The 18492-nt window shown below is 45.4% G+C and overlaps 1 protein-coding gene across 4 annotated transcripts in view; it reads right to left on the reverse strand.

The window, feature by feature from the left end:
* EDA (ectodysplasin A) overlaps positions 1-18492 on the reverse strand; it is a 407563-nt gene that overhangs the window by 60557 nt on the left and 328514 nt on the right. The window lies entirely within an intron of this gene.

The raw sequence follows: 18492 nt of genomic DNA on the forward strand, positions 1-18492 counted from the left end.
CTTGGAACTGAGATTAGAATCAAATCATGATAAATCCAGGAAAGGTATCGAAAGATCCATTTTTAAATTATGGCTCGATAAGGCAGCCAAGATAGAGAGAAGTCACAAGATGATACAAGTTTTGGATTTCAAAAATACAGACTTTGGTAAAATGGGGATGTACCCCGAGGAGCTAGAAGACTGGGAGAAGATGGGTGAGGTGGAACAATAGGGGGTCAAATTAAAAGGGGCTCTAATAAAGGCAAGAAACTTTTATGTCAGAAAAGTAAACAAAAGTAAGAGGAAAAAGAAACCGATCTGGTTTTCAGCGGAGGCGGCTAATAAAATAAAAGCAAAAAGAACAGGGTTCAAGAAGTACAAAGGTTCCCAAAAAGAGGAACACAGGGAAGAATATCTGGTGAAGCTGGAGGAGGAGGAGGAAATAAATCAGGGAAGCATAAGGTCACATGGAAGACATGAGCGCGAAAGAAATCACACGAGGGGACAAAACATTTTTCAGATATATCAGAGAAGGAAGGAAGGCCAGAAGTGGCAACGTAAAACTGAAGGGAGAAAAAGAGCCATGTGTGGGGAGAGAGATCAGGAAAAATCACAAATATTAAATATATACTTCAGTTCTGTGTTCACTAAAAAGACGACCATGGAGAGTTGGACTGATACTGGATGACAAAAGCATGGAAGGGACAGGGGTACATACAACTCCATTTATAGAAGAGAATGTATGAAAAGACCTGGGAAAAGAAAGATCTATATTCAGATAGCAAAGTTAGCCCCCCATATCTGGCTAAATTCTAGTTACTTGGCTAGAATTTAGCTGGTTAAGCTCCAAATATATCCAGATAAGCCATTTGGATGGATACATTTTCAGTTATCTGTCTAAATGGTTTTGAATATCGACCTCAAAATGTGCACAGCCATGGGGTCTGATGAGGTTCATCCCAGGATGCTGAGGGAGCTCAGAGATGCGGTGGCAGGTCCACTGAAAGACCTGTTCAACAGGCCCCTGGAAACAGGGCTGGTGCCATGAGACTGGAAAAGAGTGGTTATAGCCCACTTCACAGGGGTGGTAGCAGAGCGGAAGCTGGAAGCTACAGGCCGGTTAGCGTCACCTTTGTGGTGTGAAAATTAATGGATCCTCTACTGAAGCAAAGGGTAGTGAACCATCCTGAAACTGGTGGGTTGCTGGACCCCAGCAGCATGGATTCATCAGGGGAAGGTCCTGTCAGACAAATCTAATTGAGTAACTAGAGAATTAAATCAAGGAAGAGTGCTCAATGTGATTTACTTGGATTTCAGTAAAGCTTCTGATACTGTCGCACAAAGGAAGCTAATGAATTAAGTGAGAAGCTTGGTTGTGGTGACAAATTGGTGGAATGGATTACTGACTGGAGATATTATGTAATGGTAAATGGATCTTACTCTGAAGAGAGAATGGTATTAAGTGGAGTGCGTACAATACAATGAGGGGTAAACAGGAGAAAATATCAATTCTCACTAAATGAACTGTGTTTACGATGTATACGATCCTCAACTTATTTTATTATTAGAGAAAAGGATCTCAGCGCTGAGAAGAAACGCCAAAAGGCTGGATCTGAACTCAAAATAATTCACCATTTTTGATCAAGATGGTTTGGAAAAGATTTATCAACGCCATTTTTTTTATCTGGTCAGGGGATGAGGCAGAATTGAAGAGTTTTGGTAAGTGGACAAACACATGTGAAGCTAATATCCAGTTCATGATGCAGTATGAATTCAATAATATTTCATTTTTGGACTTACAAATATGCAAAACCATGTAAGGAAAACTTGAAACTACCATATACCGTAAAGAAACAGACACACTCTCGGACTACATCCAGTACCAGTAACTGAAGAGGAGCTTGGCCAGTTTCTCAATTGGTGAGATACAGAAGAAATTGTTCCAGTTTTGCAATATATAAACAAGAATCAAAAGTATTAATTGATTACGCGATCGAGGGTATCTGATGAAATACATTAAGCAAGTTTATAAGAAGGCTTTATATAGTGACAGAGATGCATTTCTCACTAGGAGAACTAAAAGGGATAATTATGAGACAGCCATCTGTGCGACAAAATATTCTCCAATGTCAAAAAGAATTGCCAGAAGTATGCGAGAACATACAGATGATACCGGGCATGGAAAAAAGAGATTATTCACATCCTAGGAATTTTAGAGAAGTATTGTGTCCAGCGTTGTTACCAGTATCTAAGGAAAGGGACAGTTCCATCAGAGATGGGAGTATATTACAAGAACATTATAAATGTGGCCATTGTGGGGCCTGTGATCAAACATTACAAATTAAAACGTATTCGGACTGATAAGATCTATAAGCTACAACACTTTACAACATGTACATCAACACATGTAGTATATCTCATCACGTGCCCATGTGATAAACCGAATGTGGGGAAAAATACAAAGGATTTTAAGAATCAGAGTGAATGAACATAAGAGTTGTGTACGCAATCAGAAAGAAAATGCACAGATTCTAGAACACTGCATTCAGAATGGACATTCTTTTAAAGATCTCAGGTAGTTTGCAACAGATCAAGTTTCAAAGCACCAGAGAGGAGGAAATAGGAATCAGAATTTGTGTGTTAGAACAAAAGTGGATTTTTAGATTGCAAACTGAGGAACGTTGGGGATTTAATATCATCGTGGAGCATATTGGTTTGATAATATATAGTCTGGGGAAAATGACAATATGTTCTGTATTAGATACAGCAGTGTCATTTATGATTAATATAGCATATTTTGTAATTTAAGTGGATATTGACAAAAAGAGGACTTAAAAAATGGATGAGTACATGAGACCGATTAATCATCAATGCAAATAGATGTATCAATACCACTGACTATGATAAATTACAGACTAGAGTATTAATCGCTGCAAAGAGGGTCTTGATTGGTGCATTCAAATTTCTTGTGACACTATAAAAAATGCTAGGCACGCCACAACTGTTAGGTACCAGTATAGCCGCAAGGAATATGTTGGAGATTTTACTTGAATCCATGTTTATTTTATAAAAATAATAGTGACTAGAGATCAGAAGTTAACCAGTGTTATTTTGGCAGAAAATATCTCAAGCCCTGACACAGCTGTTTTGGCAAAACATTGGCAACATTCGCATTTGTATTAAAACATTCAGAAATGCAGCAATTTGTGTCAGCAGTCGTAAAGAGATCATGTTACTAAAAGATAAGCGTTTCCTTGAAGAATTTTAAAAAGCACACAGGCACAATGCTGAGGAAGTGGACCCTTAGCACAATCTGAAAGAAGCAGCCCTGCAGGTCCCCACTGTTGACAGGTGGAGCTGGCTGAAGCAGAGGCCCAAGTGAAGCTTCACCAATACCAGCCCTCGTTCCCCTTAGGTTGAGCCCTCGGGTGCCAGGGCCAGCTGGATTTAGGTACGGGCCTCTGTAGAGGTGAAGATCTGTCATGAAGAAGGTGGTGCAGGCCAGCACAGTAGGAGAACGCAGAGTCTGGACAAGCAGCGGTAAAGCAGGCAGCAGGCAAACAGAATTGAGATCAGGCTATGGTCAGAGGCAGGTGGAGTTCAGAGAGGTCAGGGCAGGCAGCGTTCCATCAGTAACAGAGCAGGCAGTGGTCAGAGGCAGGCGGAAGTCAATGAGCGTCAAGGTCCAGTCCAAGGTCAAGCCAGAAGTCTGATCAGATGAGACGAGTAATGATGAAGACAAGGAACCACAGGAACAAGACGAGACACTGAAGACAGACTAAGGGAAGACTGACCATGAAGACAAGAACTCAGAAGACAAACCAGACAGCCAGGAACCAGGAACTTGGACACAGGAACTCAGGAACTACACAGCGGAATCAGGAACCAGGAAGCAAGGATCAGAAACACAGAGGCAAAGCACTTCTCAATGGAGTCAACTTATTGACAAGGCTCGGCACTTTCAGCGACACTAACATATCTACTTCCACTATGCCACCTTCTCGCAGGGCTAGGAATCATACATTACGTTTACGCCGATGACATTCAATTAATCCTACCAATAGAGGACACCATTGAGAAAACAATAAGTTTAGCCATTATGTATCTTGATATAATAAAACAACTACTGAACCAAATGGAATTGGTAATTAACATTGATAAAACTGTTCCTACACCTAGAAAGAATATAAACGAAACACAAACTCCAATAATACTCGATAGCAACCAAAAAAATCAATTTAGCAGAGAAGGTACGCAACCTCGGCGTCATAATAGACACTGAGCTAAACCTCAAACTGCACATATCACTAAAGGTTAAAGAAGGGTATGCTAAACTTATAGTACCGGTACTTAGAAAACTAAAACCATTACTATCTCTGCCAAACTTCCGTACTGTGCTTCAATCACTAATATTTGCTAGCACTGACTACTGCAACGCACTGTTGCTTGGTCTACCTTACACGACAATGACTACTGCAAATACTACAAAACTACACAGATCGAATTCTCACTGGCAAAAGCAAAAAAGATGACATCACAGATAAGCTAGCCAAACTACACTGGCTACCCATCCAACAAAGAGTTCATTTCAAAGCACTTTGCACAATACACAAATTGATCCTTGATGAAAAAGCCGAATGGCTGAACTCAGCACTTCGAGTACACGTACTTCACAGAAATTTAAGATCAGCAAATAAAGCTCTCTTAACCATTCCATCAGTAAAACAGCAAGACTAACCCAGGTTAGGGAACGCGCACTATCACTGGCTGGTCCCATATTATGGAACACTATGCCCCTCGATCTAAGACTCCAGAGAAATTATAAACTATTTAAAACAAACCTCAAAACCTGGCTTTTCAAACAGGCCTTTTACAAAGAGAACGGCGCAGATAAGTAAGGAAGAGTAGGCATATAGCACCTAACACAATCTCCAAGTGCCTACCTGGAAATTACTTTTTCTTTTTTTTATCACACAGATAAAGTCAATAACCCGTAATGCCAAGAATGAACCACATGTTATCTCCTAGGAGATATACATCAATGGAAAATCCATGTCATAAACCAAATAGCCTTTTAATGTTTATTTGCTACTGGATACTTTTGGCACACCTGTGTAAAATATGAACTAATCTCCCCTATATGTGCCTTATTGTAAACCATTATGATGGTAAATAACTTAATGACTGTATAGAAAAACTTAAATAAATAAAATATTGCCAAGGCATCTGAATGCAGGATGAAGAGTGAGCCTTGTATGTCCAGGGAGAGCTGAGGTTATCAGAGGGCGTTGTGGGCGATTTCCTGCAGCGGGCCCTTTAAATCTCTGGCATTTGGGTGCGCGCGTGCCTAGGGGCAGCTCTGGAGTGTGTTGGCATTTCCCTGCATGTTGGGCCTGCACGGTGCGGCAGCCTGCAGCAGATTGCATTGGGAGTTCTGCCCTGGTGAAGGGGGTGTCTAGCAGCCAGTTGGAGGTAAAAGTGGCAATCCGCGAGATGGACCTGTGGACAGCTGATTGCAACAGTACCCCCCTCCTCTAAAGCCCCCTAGAGGGTTTAGGGTTCTTGGGATGTGAGGCATGGAATTCTCTCAATAGGCTCTTGTCCAGTATATTGGAGGCAGGTTCTCACATATTCTCTTCTGGGCCATATCCCTCCCAGGAGATAAGATATTCCCATCTCTTGCCATGTTGTCTGAAATTTTTTGCATAGGGACCACCAGTATTTGGCCGAAAAGTAGGTCACACAGTCACAGATGTGCCTGGGAAGGCCGTGCAGGCGAAAGATGTGGTGTGTGAATAGTGAAGAAAGCTTAGAAATGTGCTTTGTATGTAAATAGGGATTTACTTTTTTTTTACCTCAAAGTCACCCTTTGGATAACTTAACTGTATCCTTCCGTTTTCCACCTTGAGTGCTAAAATCACCAGGATTATCCGTAAACATTGGCTTTCCCTTACACTTGATAAAGCCTTCAATAGCCCGTTGCGGTTTACTTATCGCCGGGGCAAAAATATCCGGGACATGCTGGTCCACTCAGCATATTTTTCTGACAATACACAATCACAGATTATAAGAGGACACAAAGCCTTGTGGCCAATGTTTCCCTTGACGTCCCCTATGACATAATTTACACAGCCGACCTCAAAGAAAACTTTTGAGTTATATAGGTCTTCAGACTGTACTACTTCGGGGGTGGTCTATGTTATTGGCTGCACATGTCAGAAATTATATGTTGGCAAGACCTCCTGCATGATAAAAACTCGAATTATTGAGCACCGTTCCAATATTAAAAATCAGCAAAAAAATGCCCCCCGGTTTCCCACTCTTTGCAGGATTTACATTTTTTTGTTCTCAATGTAGTCTGTCCCCCGTTACGGGGGGGGGGGGGGGGTAACTACTCAATTTTTGATTAAAAAGGAACAAAAATGGATTTGTTGGATATCGTTATACCTAAAGGACTCAATGCTGAATTGGAATGGGGTTTTTTTCACTTGACATTCTTGCTGTGATCTGATTGGCTTTCTTTTCTACCTTACCAACTGGCTCAAATTCTTAGTGATCTGATTGGTTACTTTCTCTGCTTTTTCCGATTGGTTTGAATTTTCGTGCCAAAACTTGTGCTTTAAAACCTCTGTAGTATTGTAAGCCTGTGAGCTCCCTGTAAATTTTGACTACCTACAAATACGGTTTGCATTATGTTCTTATTTCTATGTCGGCTTGTCCTCTGTTTTTGGTTCTGATTTGTATATTTATATTTACAGAATGCTGTTTTAAAGATGTTTGTCCCTCCCGATGCAGTCTGTCGGCGAAACACGGGGTCCATGTTGGGGGATCCTTTGAATTATTACTATAACACAGTGCAGTTGCCGTATTTTGAAATATTAAAATTTGAATGAAAAATTATTGGACCAGAAAATTTATTCTGCACTTTTGTTGTATTCACATGTGAATAGGTCGGCCAGGTCTGGGGTCGTGGGAAGCGGAATGAAATGGGCCATCATTAAGAAACTGTCGACTATGACCCAAATAATAGTGCAGCCATTTGAGAGTGGGAGGTCCACCACAAAGTTGGTGGACAAGTGGGTCCAGGTTTCCCTGGGGGCTGGCAATGGCTGTAACAGCCCTCAGGGTCGTCCTGCCAAAGGTGTCTGCTGTGCGCAGGTGGGACAGGAGTCCACATAGACCCAGACATCTCTCTGCATTTGAGGCCACCAGTAGTACCTGCTGGAACATTGCTAGAGTTCGGGCTCATCCAGGGTGACCTGTGACATGGGAATTGTGGGACCATTTTAACACTTTTTTTCTCTGAGTTTGCGTGGAACAAACTTCTTCCCTGGTGGGACGGCCATGGTGGAGGCTAAGAGGATCCATGCTGGATATATAATGTGCTTTGGAGGCTCTGGGAGGTTCTCTGCCAGGAAGGATCGGGAGAGGGCATCTGCTCTAATGTTCTTGATGGCTGGCTGGTACCTCAACTCAAAGTCAAAATGTGCAAAGAACAGAGACCAGCAGGCCTGACAGGCATTCAGCCATTGAACATGATGAAGATGTTCTAAGTTTTTGTGATCAGTGTAAATGGTAATGCAATGTTGAGCACAGAGTCAGTTTTGCTATTCCTCAACTGCAAGCTTGATGGCCACAAGTTCCCTAGTCTCTGATCCCATATAGTTGCACTCTGCGGAGGAGAATTTTCGTGAAAAGGAGCATGAATGAAGAACTCTTCCAATGGCCAGACTTTAGTGTTGGCCCCTTTCAAGTGAGAGCTGTGAGTGGGGCCGCCATCTGGGAGTAGTTAGGAATTAAATGCCAGTAATAGTTGGCGAAGCCTAGGAATCTTTGCAGGGCACATAGACCAGAAGGTTGTAGCCAGTCTTGGATACATTTGACCTTATCTAGATCCATGAGGAAAGCCCTTGCTGGATGCAATGTATCCTACGAAAGAAAGGCTTTTTTTTTCAAAGACATTTCAACTTTGCATACAGTATCTTTCAGTCTCTGGAGGACTAGATGAACATCCTGGCAGTGAGAGTTGAGGTCCTTAGAGAAGATGAGAATTTAATCAAGATATACGACGACAGACTTAGACTCATTTACCATTTGCTGAAATACGTCAGGGGCATTACATAAATCAAAGGCTGTTCAGCTTGGAGAAGAGACGGCTGAGGGGGGCATATGATAGAGGTCTTTAAGATCATGAGAGGTCTTGAACGAGTAGATGTGAATCAGTTATTTACACTTTTGAATAATAGAAGGACTAGGGGGTATTCCATGAAGTTAGCAAGTAGCACATTTAAGACTAATCGGAGAAAATTCTTTTTCACTCAACACACAATAAAGCTCTGGAATTTGTTGCCAGAGGATGTGGTTAGTGCAGTTAGTGTAGCTGGGTTCAAAAAAGGTTTGGATAAATTCTTGGAGGAGAAGTCCATCAACAGCTATTAATAAAGTTTACTTAGGGAATAGCCACTGCTATTAATTGCATCAGTAGCATGGGATCTTCTTAGTGTTTAGGTAATTGCCAGGTTCTTGTGGCCTCGTTTGGCCTCTGTTGGAAACAGGATGCTGGACCCTTGGTCTGACCCAGCATGGCAATTTCTTATGTTCTTATGAAGACAGCCACTCCATGAAAATACTAAGGAGGCTGTATTCTCTCCAGTTTAGCTCCATAGCCATGGTTTATTTTTATTTAGAAACTTTTATATACCGGTATTAGTGGGGACATCATACCGATTCACATACTAACAATAGGTTTGGAAATACATATCAACAGGGAAGGAGAACTGGGAGGGGGGTTAACCAAAGGCAGTATGGAAAAATAGTTTAACAGTGAAACAAGAACCATAACAAGAGAATGAACAATTTACAAAATAATTATCTCCTTAATATAAGGAAAAGGGAGGTTTGAAACTCTATAGTATAATTCATCAGCAACTGGGAATACTGGCGTACAAGAAAGGTCTGAACCCGCCGTGGCTAGCCGACCAGGTATGAAGACTAGCTTGAAGGCTTTGACAAGCTGTTGAAAATCCTGAAGAAGATCCGCTCACTCCCATAATGAGGAGGCCCAGGCCATTTCCCAACATCCAGCAGGGAAAACATGAAGGTGGTCTTGTCAGACTCGTTGGGAAACAGTGCCGACTGGAGAGAGAAGTGCACGAAACATTGGTTCAAGAACCTTCAGTACTGTTTCGGGTCTCCAGTGTACCAGAGTGCCGCTGGTAGACGAATCAAGGGGGGAGTAGGTACAGCTGGGAGTGCTGCGATGGCTATAGGAGGTGAGGAAGCGGGCAACAGTGCTGCTGCATCCAGGTGTGCACAGAGTTGCTCTATGGTGCTCTCCAGGAGCTCAAGAAACTGCTGCTACTGTTGGATCTTCTGTGCTAAGCCTGGAATGGCCTGAAGGCCCGAGGTGTTCACTGTGTCCATGGCCTCAGCAATCTTATGGAAATGGACCCTTGAGATGAGGGGGAGTTGGCGCAACCTGCAGGTCCCCACCGTCGGCAGGCACAGCTGGCTAACGCAGAGATCCAAGTGGAGCTTCACAAATACCAGTCTTCGAGCTCGGGTGCTGGGGCCGGCTGGACTTAGGCACAGGCCTCTATGGTGGTGAAGATCCATCACAAAGAAGGTGGTGCAGGCCAGCACAGTAGGAGAAGGTGGAGTCTGGACAAGCAGCGGTCAAGGCAGGGAGCAGGCAAACAGAATTCAGATCAGGTTGTGGTTGAGGCAGGCGGAGCTCAGTCAGGGTCATGGTTCAGGCAGTGGTCAGGGAAGGCAGAGTTCAATCAGAAACTGAGAGCAGGCAGTGGTCAGAGGCAGACGGAAGTCAAGCAGCATCAAGGTCCAGTTTGAGAACAAGCCAGAAGTACAATCTGATGAGACAAGGAATGAAGAGGAGGATGAGGGACCACAGGAGGAAGACAAGATGCTGAAGACAGATGAAGCGAAGACTGACCACAAAGGAAAGAACTCAGAAGACAAACCAGACAGCCGGGAATCAGGAACTTGGACACAGGAACTCAGGAAAAAGACAGAATAGAAACAGGAACCAGGAACTCAGAGGCAAAGCACTTCTCCAATGGAATCAACTTATTGCCGAGGCATCTGAGTGCAGGATGAGTGAGCCTTATATGCCCCAGGAAAGCTGATGTCAGAGGGCACCGTGGGGGATTTCCCGCTGTGGGCCCTTTAAATAACTGGCGTTCAGGCACGTGCACACCTAAGGGCAGCTCTGAAGTATGTCAGAGTTTCCCGGCGCAGCGGCCCGCTGTGGACTGCATCGGGGGTTCTTCCCCGGCAACGTGGGGTGGCTGATAGCCGACTGGAGTTGGAGGTAAGAGTAGCAGTCTGCGGGACAGACCCACAGACTGCCGATCATAACACATAAGATATTGAGCACGTTGATATATTCACAATTGATTATATTAAGAAAAAAAGAAAAAATCCTACGAATAAAGAGGTTTTTGGACCCGTGATTATAACTTCCGAGTTTAGATCCAGCCTGTTGGCGTTTCTTCTCAGCGTCAAATGGAGTGTCTCAAGGTTCAGTTTTGGAACCGGCTCTATTCAATATCTTTGTAAGCAACATTGCAGAAGGGATAGAAGGTAAAGTTTGTCTATTTGCAGATGATACCAAAATCTGCAACAGGGTGGACCACCTGAAAGAGTAGAGAGAATGAAAGGTGATTTCAGAAAGCTTCAAAAGTGGTCAAAGATTTGGCAGCTGGAATTCAGAGTTATGCATTTAGGGAGCAGTAATCCAAAAGAACTGTATACGACTGGGGTGAAAGACTAGTGTGCACAGACTGGGAGAGGTACCTTGGGGTGATAAGTGTCTATTGATATGAAGGCAACAAAACAATGTACTAAGGCAGTGGCAAAAGCCAAATGGATGCTAAGCTACAGAGAAAGAGGAATAACCAGCAGGTAAAAAAAAATAAATAAAAAAGGAGGTGATAATGCCCTTGTACAAGTCTTTGGTGAGGCCTTACCTGGAGTACTGTATGTAGTTCTAGAGACTCAAAAAGAATAAGGACAGGATATAAGCAGTTCAGAGAAAGGTGACAAAAATGGTGTGGGGTTTATATCAAAAGCCAAATGAGATTAGACTGAATATGTATATTCTGGAGAAGAGGTACAGGGGAGATATAATATAGATCTTCAAACACCTGCCTCCAGCTTGCACCCCCCCCCCCCACCACAAGGTCTACTGTCTAAGGCAAGTCCTACAGTACAATTGCATCTGTTCTGACCCCTCAGAGAGGGATTCCTATCTGGAGAAATAAACATTCTTGGAATTTCAGTACCCTCCAAATGAAGTAAGAAAAATCGAAAGATACCCAGATGCACTAAAAAGAAAACAGAACACTTTTAGTTATTACCTATAGTTCCCAGTTGAAACCACTGAAACATATCAGGGATCTGTAATCCATCCGGGACAATGATACCTCTCTCTCACAGGCTGTGGGTGGCAAGCCTATCCTGGCTTATAGGCAGCCTCCCAACCTCAAACGAATACTCACCAGCAATCACAAATTATACGACAACGACACCAACTTAGAAACCAGACCCTGCCAGAAACCCAGATGCCAACTCTTTCCACATATTAACCAAGACAGCACCATCTCAGAACCCATCATCAACTACAACATCCAGGGCTCATTCACCTGCTCTTCTTCCAATGTAATATATGCCATCATCTGCCACCAAGGTCAATCTATAAGGAAAAGAATAAATGCACACAAATCTGTCATTGAAATGTTCTCCTAATCTTCCAGGACATTCTCTATCTGATTTTAATGTTGCCATTCCCCTACAGAGAAACTTCAAAGGAACACTACAGCATGAAAATGCTGAATTGGAACCAATTAAAAACTTAACACCCTCATCCTAGGTCTGACAAAGACAACAGCGTCATGACTCACTACAACGATCCATGAACTTAACTTATCAGATCATTCTGTCTTTTCACACTTACCTCAGTTGTCAGTCAGCTATACTATAACGCTATACTCTCTCTACACCATGTCCTACCTAATTCAATGCCTTCTCTCTATATTTTACCCATCTCTTGTACATCACTTCATGCATCTTTTGAAGTGAACTCTGTCCTCAAAAGCTCATCCCTTAATAAACTGGGTAGTCTAAGGTGCCACTCGATTTCTGTCAATTTTGCTATACCAGACTAACACGGCTGTCCCTCTGAAGGTTTAATAGCTTGAGCGATGGCACCTCTAGCAGATTTACCACTTAGGAGTGCAATGTGTTCATAGGCTTTAGCACACCAACCGCTCCACCAAATAAAATGAACCAAATGCATGTTGGATCTTGAAGGCCATAGTTAAGTTTTAAATTTGATACACATGGTAACCAACTGGAGTTTAAAATGGATTAACAGTCAGAGTTTTGCCTGCACCACAAGTATGGCTGCAGCATTCTGGATTAATTACAAATATCCTGCCTTCCTAGTTGGTAACCTCAAGTACAAGGCATTGCAGTAATCCACTTGTGACCTAATGATCGAGTAAATCAGATTGAATAAAGAACCCAAGAAACCTTTTCAATTGGATTAGATAATACAATATGATGTTCTTTTTATGAATATAATTTATAAGCTTCCTAGAATGGTGAATGGGCAGGAAATACATTTTTAAATAAATAAGCAAATCTTTACCATAGAAGAAACCCGAGACTCTAAAGATGGGACAATAACCAATCTCAATTTCCAAACTCTGTAACTAATCTTTCAAGGGAATTACTGCTCCTTCCGAAGTTAAGGAAGGGTATAATGATATAGACTTCTGCTTCTGTACCCACAGACCCTCCCATCTTCTGAGGATTAAATTTTAACTTATTCTCTACCATCTACTTGTCTCAGATACTGGTTTAGCTTCGCCAACAACTCACACATTCAGCCGTCCCTAAAAAGATGGATAGCTGAATATTGACATTTAAAAACGTATTCCAGTTTCTCTAATGAACGTTGAAATGTCAGATGGAATAACTGGACAGAAATCTGGGCTGACTATATAATTTATATCCTTTTGAAGGTGCAGTCTCCAGAACTATACACAGTATTCCAAATTAGTTTTCTCCAGGGACTTATACAGGGGCAATACCATCTCCTTTTTTCTGCTGACCATTCCTCTCCCTATACTCCCAAGTATCACTTTGGCTTCTGCTGTCGCCTTATTCACCCATTTGGTCACCTTGAGATCAGATATGATTTCTTGATTCATGCATAGAAGAATTTCATTCCCTATACTGTACCTTGGGTTTTAACAGCCCAAATGCATACCCCCTCATTTTTTTAGCAAAACAGTTTAGCTGCTGCACTCTAGATATTCCCCAAACTTTGCTAGATCCCCTACTCAAATTTTCCACACTTTCTTGGGTGTCTAACCTGTTGCAGATTTTGGTAACATTTACAAAAAGACAAATCTTTCAAAATTACTTATTAAAATGTCGAAAAGAACCGGTCCAAGAAACGAGCCCTGAGGCATACTGCTAGTAATATTCCCCTTCTTGACGTGAACTCCATTTACCATTACCCTTTGTCTCCCAATCAACCAGTTTTCTAACCCAGTCACTTTAGAGCCCATACCAAAGGTGCTTAGTTTATTTATAAGTTGCCTATGCAGAAACATGTCAAAGGCCTTACTGAAATCCAAGTGCACTACATCTAGCACTCTCTCCTGTTCCAACCCACTAGTTACTGAGTCAAAGAAATTTGATCATATTCATCTGACAAGATCTACCTCTAATAAAACCATGCTACATCGGATCATTTAAAACACTGGATTTCAGAAGCTGCACTATTCTGTGTTTCAGCAGCCTAACTGGCCAGTAGTTCTTAGCCTCCTCTCTCTTTTGTAAACCACTACATCCTCTGGGTAACTTTCCTTCTCACGAGCTTGCTAAATATAGACCTCACAAAGTGAGTTGGGTCATTATGCTTGGAACAGATTACGAAGAACAGACTGGCCAAAGGTACTGTCATTTGACCATCCTTGCCCAAACAGTAATGGGCGGTGAACGCGTGCAGGGAGCTCCATGTTGCAGTCTTGCAGATCTCAGCGATGGGGCCCCACACAAAAGTGCACCATTGATGCTGCCATGGCCGAGTGCACATTGAATCGGCCTCCTAGTGGAAAGCCCACCTGCTCGTAGCAGAAGGATATACAGTCCGCCAACCAGTTGGACAGAGTCTGCTTGCTCACCGCAATGCCAAGTCTGTTTTTATCAAAGGAGGCAAAGAGTTGCGTGGACTGCCTATGGGACGCTGTGCACTCAAGATAAAAGGCAAGGGCACACTTGCAGTCCAGGTTGTGCAGAGCCCGTTCACCCTGGTGGGAATGGGGCCTCGGAAAGAAGGTGGGCAAGACGATGGACTAAGATGGAAATCAGTCACCACCTTAGACAGGAAATTAGGGTGCGTGCATAAAACCACCCTTTCGTGAAAGAATTTCATATAGGGTGGATATGTCACTAACGCCTGAAGCTCACTGGCCCTGCGAGCGGAGGTGACCACAACCAGAAAAATGACTTTCCAGGTGAGATATTTAAGCTTGCAGGAGCACACAGGTTCAAAAGGAGGCTGCATGAGCCACGCTAGTATCACGCTGAGGTCCCAGGACACAACAGGAGGATGAAGAGGGGGGACCTTAGATGCCACAGGCCTCTCATGAAGCGGCCCACCAAGGGCTGCACAGAAATAGGTGCACCACTTATCCCCTGGTGATACACACTGACACTCAGGTGGACTCGGATCGAGGCGGTCTGTAGCCCAGTCTCCGAGAGGAACCACAAATAGTCCAGCAGTTGAGGAGTAGGGCACGAGAAATGGTCTAGGCCCTTCGCCTCACACCAGATGGAGAACCTCCTCCACTTCAATTGGTAAAGACTTCCTGATGGAAGGCTTTCGGGAAGCCACCAGTACCTGCAACACAGTATCAGAGAGGTTGAGGAACTGTAAGACGACCCTTTCAACATCCAGGCAGTGAGGGCCAGCGAGCGAAGGTTCGGGTGGTGCAATCTGCCCTTGTCCTGCATGATCAGGTTGGGGGAAGTGCCCAGACATATGGGCTCCCGGATCGATAGGTCACTCAGGAACGGGAAACAGACTTGTCGCAGCCAATATAGGGCAACTAGGATCATGGTGCCCCTGTCTTGCTGTAGCTTCACAAGAGTCTTTCCTACCAGCGGGACTGGGGGTTACACGTACAGTAAGCCCTTGCCCCAAAACAGGGCAAAGGCATCTGAGGCTGGTTCCCCGTCTTCCCTGTACAGGGAGCAGAAGTGGATTACCTTGAAATTCCGAGGGGAGGAAAAGAGGTCCACGTTCAGAATGCCCCACAGGTGTAAGATTCTGTCCACGACTGTCTGGTTGAGTGACCACTTGTGCGGGTGGAATGCTCGACTCAGGCGATCCACCATGTCCTCTGTTCATGCCAGGTAAACTGCTCAGAGGAGCATGTCCTCACATAGGGACCAAGCCCAAATCTGTCCCGCCTCCCTGCTTGTTTATGTACCACACTGCGACTTGGTTGCTGGTCTGGATCAAAACCACCACGTGGGCCAGGTGATCTTGGAACGCTGAGAGGACATACCGGATCGCTCGCAGCTCCAGGAAGTTTGACAACTCACTTCCTGTTCCAACCACATGCCTTGAGTGTGGAAGCTGCCCACATGTGCCCCCCAGCCCAAGGTGGATGCATCAGTAGTCAGTACCACATGGGGGACGATACTTGGAAGGGGGGGCCCCTTTCCAAGTTACACAAGCTCTTCTACCAGGAGAGGGAATCTCGGAGCGGCGAGATAACTTGCACTGGTGCCGAGAGGTCCTGGGTGGCTAGGAGCCACTGAGTGTGTAGAGTTCACTGCGCTACTCGATGGCTAGACAAGCAAGTGGCGCGACATGAACTGATGCCTCCATGTGGCCCAGTGAGCGGATCAGTACCCGGGAAGACGTCGTCAGATGGAGTGTGCTAGCGACGCCAGGGTCTGAGCTCGGTTCCTGGAGAGGAACACTCTAGCCAGAATTGTGTCCAGGAGAGCCCCAATGAATGCTAGCTGCTTGGATGGGCTCAGATGAGATTTGGGGAAATTGATCACGAACCCTAGTGACTGTAGTACCTTGGCTGTCAAGCGGAGGGAGCATAAAGCGCCCTCATGCATTGTGCTCCTGATGAGCCAATCATCCAGGTAGGGGAACAAGTGCACCCCACTGTGATGCAGGTGTGCCTCTACCACTGCCAAGCATTTCGTAAAGACCCGTGAGCTGAGGCAAGGCCAAATGGCAGCACCCGCTATTGGAAATGTCTGCGGCCCACTAAGAAGTGGAGATACTTCCTGTGAGGTGGGAATATCGCTATGTGGGCGTAAACGTCCTTCAGATAGAGAGAGCAGAGCCAATCTCCTTTGTGAAGGAGAGGGATCAGGGTGCCTATGGAGGCTATTTTGAAACGTTCTTGCTTGAAGAACCTGTTTAAGGCTCTGAGGTCAAGAATGGGTTGGAGGACGCCTGTTTTCTTTGGTATCAAAAAATATCTTGAGTAGAACCCCTGGTCCTGTTGAGAGCTGGACATGGGTTCTACAGCTCTGGCCTTCAACAAGGCTGAGAGCTCAGACTCTAGCAATTCCTGATGCCCTGACAGGTCCCACACTGGGGGTGGCGGAGAATCTGCCAGGACTGTCCAGAAATTCAGGCGGTAACCATGTTGTACGGCCAGAACCCAGCGGTCGGTAGTAATAGGAGGCCAGCTGTTTGCGAACAGACATAGCCAGCCCCCGACTGCTGGGTAGTTGTCAGAGAGCAAGCTGGCATCCACTCTCTCGCTGCCAGTCAAAGATCTGCAGCTGGACTGGGCTTTGGTGTGGGATGGGGCCTGGGGGCACGCTGTTGGCGAGCCCGGTCCCTGGTGGTACTGTGTGGTGTCCTGGTGCGGAAGCCTGAGGGTAGTGTCTCCTCTGGTGGCAGAAGAACTTGCAAGGTTCTTGATGCAGAGACATGTGCAGGGAGGACGGTGGGTCTGAGATGTTGGCCGAGTGCTGCTGCAAGGTCTTATGATGGTTCTTGAGCTGAGCAACCGTGTCTCTGACCTTGTCTCTGAAGAGATTTTCTCCGGTGCAGGGCAGGTCTGCTAGCTTCTCTTAGACCACTGGCCGAAGGTCGGAGGCCCAGAGCCAGGCCATGTGTCGGGTGCTAATGCCCGCAGCAGATACCCTGGCCGCCGTTTCGAAGACATCGTAAGTGGACCTTACCTCATGTTTCCCAGCCTCCAGGCCCTTCTCTACTACTGCCTCCAGCGCATCCTGCTGCTGTTGAGGCAGGTGCTCCGCCAGCTCCTGAACTTGTTTCCACAAGTTCCTGTTGTACCGAATCACGTACAACTGGTAGGAGGCGATATGGGCAATAAGCATTGCCCCCTTGAAAGACCCTTCTTCCAACAAGGGCGTCCAGGGCTCTATGTTCTCGGCCTGGAGGGGCGAAGGAATGAAAACGAGATCTATTGGCCTTTTTTTTAAAAGGCAGGCTCCACAAACACAGACTGGTGGGGGAGCTGGCGTTTTTGAAAGCTAAGGGCCTGTTGGATCAGGTAAATGGCATCTGTCTTTCAATTGACCGGGGGGACAGAGCCTGGGTGCTCCCACATCCTTAGTAGAAGTTCCAATAGAATTTCGTTGATTGTGATGGCTACTACCTACTTCAAGACATCCACAAACTGGAGAACCTCCAGCATTTTGTGGCAGGCGTCCTCCTCCGTGAGAAGCTGGGAAGGAATGGCTTCCGCCATAGCCCGGACAAAGCCCATGAAAGAGAGAGGTCTTCTGGGGGAGAGTGACGCCTCTCATCCAGCAGAGAAGGCTTGGAAGGCAAGACGCTAGAGTCCTCAGAAGAGGACTCCGATGAATCATCGCCCCAGGGATCATATGGCACACCCTCCTCACTAATGTCCACAGGAGGATGGCAAAGGAGGCCAGCACCCAATCCCATCAGCAGCGGCATCGAGGGTTGTCTCGGCAACCTCTGTGCCAGGGGCATCAAAGATGCCTGGGGCACCAAAGGCCCCAAGGGAACCAACGGACCTGGGACTCCCGATGGCCCGGGGAATGGGCTCGGGGAGTGGAGGCACCTTAGAGGGGCTTTGGGTGCAGTTGCGAATCTTCCTCCTCAAAGGAGCCAGGAATCAGTATCACTCTGTAGGGGGACCTTGGTGGCCGATGGGGAGCTGAAGGAGCCCCAGGCACTGATTGTGTTGGTAGGACACCCAACAGGACATTGAGATGCTCCAGCAGGGGTGCTAACAATGCAGGCACTGGCATGGAGGCCGGCACCAGTTCAAAGCTCCAGAGGCCTTGGAGCACCACCTGCTGCACCCTGCGGTCCAACTCCTCCTGAAAGTCCGGTGATGAGAACGCAGATGATTGAGGATGACAACGAGGCATCACTGGAGCTTCCATGGGGGAGCTGAGGAGGCTTGGTGCCCTGCGCCACACTCAGTGGGGAATGCCTGG

Source organism: Rhinatrema bivittatum, chromosome 6, assembly GCF_901001135.1.
Source record: "Rhinatrema bivittatum chromosome 6, aRhiBiv1.1, whole genome shotgun sequence".
NCBI classification, from domain to species: domain Eukaryota; kingdom Metazoa; phylum Chordata; class Amphibia; order Gymnophiona; family Rhinatrematidae; genus Rhinatrema; species Rhinatrema bivittatum.